Raw genomic sequence first — 3744 nt, 5'->3', positions numbered from 1 at the left:
CAGACTCGCAGTTTTACAGTTTTAGTTACCCGCCTAGGTCAGGGCTTTCGGATTGCAACTTGGCCCGCCGTCTACACCGCACCAAATCACCAACCTTGCTTCTCAAGTTGGACATCAAGAAAGCCTTTGACTCGGTTAGACAGGATTACCTTATGGACTTGTTGCGCCACCATCACTTCTCGAGCCGGTTCTGTGATTGGATATCTGCTCTCCTTTCCATGGCCTCCTCCAGAGCGATACTTCATGGTGTTACAGGCGACCCAATCAAGCACGGTCCTGGGCTTTGACAAGGGGATCCTCTCTCCCCCCGCTCTTTGTCCTCGCCATTGATCCTCTGCACCACATCCTAGCCAAGGCTACTGCGCAAGGAAACCTCCATCCCATCCGTGGCAACCCAATCCGAGCCTCCTTATATGCTAACGATGCGGCCATCTTTGTTGCTCCAATCAAGGAAGATATACAGTTTCTCGCTTCAACGCTCTCTACCTTTGGTGATGTCACTGGGTTAGTCACCAACTACAACAAGAGCTTGGCCGCACCCATTCGTTGTGCCAACATTGACCTTGATGACATTCTTTAGGCCTTCGTGGCGTTTCGGACCTCTTTCCCCTTGCAATACCTTGGCCTTCCCCTGTCGGTCACTAGACTTAAGCGCATACATTTTTAGTACATCGAAGACAAGACTGTGGGCAAACTGTCGCCTTGGCCGGCTATGCATGTTGCTGCCCCCGGGCCCATTGTCTTGGTCAAAGCGGTCCTCACGGCCATTGCGATCTACCATCTCACGCCGCTGGAGCTGCCCGCTGAGGTCTGGAAATAGATTGACAGCCTGCGACGTGCCTACCTTTGGCTGGTTGTGATAAGGTGTCAGGCGGAAAGTGAAGGTTAATTGGGAGCTTGATTGCAAGCCTAAGATTTTTCGCGGCTTTGGGTGTGCTTAATCTCGAAAAGTTTGTGACCACCCTTCGTCTTCGCTGGCTTTGGTTTGAATGGGCAGACCCTCCTAAGACTTGGATGGGGATGGAAACACCCTGTTCTGAAAGTGACAGAGATTTGTTCTCGGCTTCCATAATAGTGACTATTGGGGATGGCAAAAAGGCTAAATTCTGAGAATCCCCATGGCTAAATGGTCTCCGGCCTAAAGACATCGCGCCAAAGATCTTTGAAGTATCCAAGAAGAAGGCATGTTTGGTTAACAAGGCCCTTAACAACAACAACTGGATCCAGTAAAGGCCCTTAACAACAACTACTGGATCCAATAAATCGACACTACTCAGGGACTCACTTTGCCACATATCGAAGAGTTTGTGGTTCTGTGGAGGATGATTGATGGTGTTGCTCTCAATCCTGATAGGAAGGACACTATATCATGGAAATTCACTTCCAGTGGTGACTATTCGGCAGCTACGGCGTACACGGCACAGTTCGAGGGCCAAGTTCTCAGCTCAACCTCTCCCACATTCTGGAGGAATTGGGCTCCCTCGAAATGCAAATTCTTCATTTGGCTTATCATCCAAAATCGTGTGTGGATGGCAGATCGGTTAAAGCGGCGCGGTTTGCCAAACTGCGGACTTTGCCCCCTATGCAAACAAGTCCAAGAATCTGCCGCCCATCTTCTTTTCCATTGTAGATTCACTGCCCGCATCTGGACCGAGGTGGTCGCCTGGCTTGGCATTAAGAACCACTCACCACTGATTTGGCGCCACGAAGACTCTGTTCAAGATTGGTGGCTGAAGACGATCAACATGGGAGGACATATGAAGAAAGCTATTGGCTCTGTTCTGATGCTTGTCATGTGGGAAATTTGGAAGGAGCGAAACGCAAGAGTTTTTAGAAACACGGCTTCGCCGACCACATGAGTGCAATTATGTCGCGAGAGTAGTCTTTTATTTTGCCGCTTTGTGGCTATTGTCTAAACCTTCTTCTTGATTCGCGTAAGAGGCAAGTGCAAGAATTTCCAATCTTAAAGAAGGCGATGCAAATACCAAATTCTTTCACCGCTGAGTTAATGCAAGGAGGAGGAAAAATCATATTCATAGGATCCAAAATGAGCATGGGTGGGTCACCGAGCACGACGCCAAAGAAAAGCTAATCCACGAGCACTTCTCCAAGGTCATGAAGAGAGGTCCCCCGAAGTCACAAAGATTTCAATTGGGAGGAGCTTAATTTGGAACCACTTGATTTGCATGACCTTGGCACTCCAATGGCCGAGTGTGAGGTTCTTGAAGCGATCAACGACATGCCTAGCGACAAGGCGCTGGGTCCGGATGGTTTCACGGGCCTCTTCTTCAAGAAATGTTGGGGAATTATCAAACCGACCTCATGAGGGTCATTTCACATTTTGACTCCCTGCACACATCAAACCTCCAGTGGCTCAACTCCGCAAATGTGGTCCTCTTGCCTAAAAAGGATGGGGCGGAGGGAATCGCCTACTATAGACCCATTAGCCTCATCCATGCGATCGCGAAGATTATTGCGAAAGTGCTCTCCTTGAGACTTGGCCCTCATGTGAAAAATCTCGTCTCCAACGCCCAAAGCGCCTTCATCAAAACAAGAAGCATCCACGACAATTTTTTGTATGTTCGCAATCTTGCTCGATGCCGCCATGCGAGGAAGACCCCCTCCCTCCTTTTCAAGCTTGATATTCGGAAGGCCTTTGACTCCGTTAAGTGGGAATACTTGCTTGATCTCCTCCAAAGGCGAGGATTTCCGAGCAAATTCAGGGATTGGATCGCAGCCCTCCTTAGCACCTCTTCCTCGAGGATCATCCTCAATGGCATTGCCGGCAGCCCCATCAAGCATGGACAGGGCCTTCGGTAGGGAGACCCCATATCCCCACTCCTCTTCGTCATCGCCATCGATCCACTACAAAAAAAATTAGATGTGGCAACACAGAGGGGTCTCCTCCATAAAATCCGGGGGCGGGGAGCCATGTTGAGGACCTCCCTCTATGCGGACGACGCGACCGTCTTCTTGGCTCCGATCAAAAAGGATGTTGACAACCTTGCAAGCATTTTGAAGGGGTTCGGGGAGGTCACGGGCCTTTGTACCAATTTCCAGAAGAGCTCGGTGGTGCCCATTCGTTGCAACCACCTTGATTTGGGTCGCTTAACTCAGAGTTTGCCGACTGCACGGATGTCTTTCCCACTGCGATACTTGGGGCTCCCCCTCTCTGTTTGGAAGCTAAAGTTGGTGGATCTCCAATTTCTCGTGGACAAAGTTGCAAGCAAGTTATCAATGTATGATGGCCAGAACATCACCACCATTGGACGTACGGCCCTTGTCAAGTCCGTGATCACTTCCCAACTGGTCTACCCCGCCACCCCGTTGGTCATCCCACCAACCATCCTTCACAGCGTCAACAAGCTCGAGAGATCTTTCCTTTGGTCCGGTTCGGACAAGACAACGGGGGCCAAATGCAAGGTGAATTGGGAGAATGTTTGCCGGCCCCTTGAGTACGGAGGTCTCGGGGTCCTCAACACTGACAAGTTTACGAGGGCTCTCCGTTTGCGATGGCCGTGGTACGAATGGAAGGAGCCCACCAAAATGTGGGTGGGAATGGGAAACCCATGTAATGAAGAGGACCTCAACTTTTTCTATGCTTCCACCACCATCACCGTTGGTAACGGTGTGAGGACCCCCTTTTGGGACTCTCCTTGGCTCCTTGGGAGAATGCCTAAAGACATTGCCCCGCTCATCTATGAAGCCTCCAAGAGAAAGAATTGGAAGGTGAGGGAGGCCATG

This window comes from Triticum dicoccoides, chromosome 3B, assembly GCF_002162155.2.
Source record: "Triticum dicoccoides isolate Atlit2015 ecotype Zavitan chromosome 3B, WEW_v2.0, whole genome shotgun sequence".
Taxonomy (NCBI): Eukaryota; Viridiplantae; Streptophyta; class Magnoliopsida; order Poales; family Poaceae; genus Triticum; species Triticum dicoccoides.
This window is presented reverse-complemented; position numbering follows the sequence as displayed.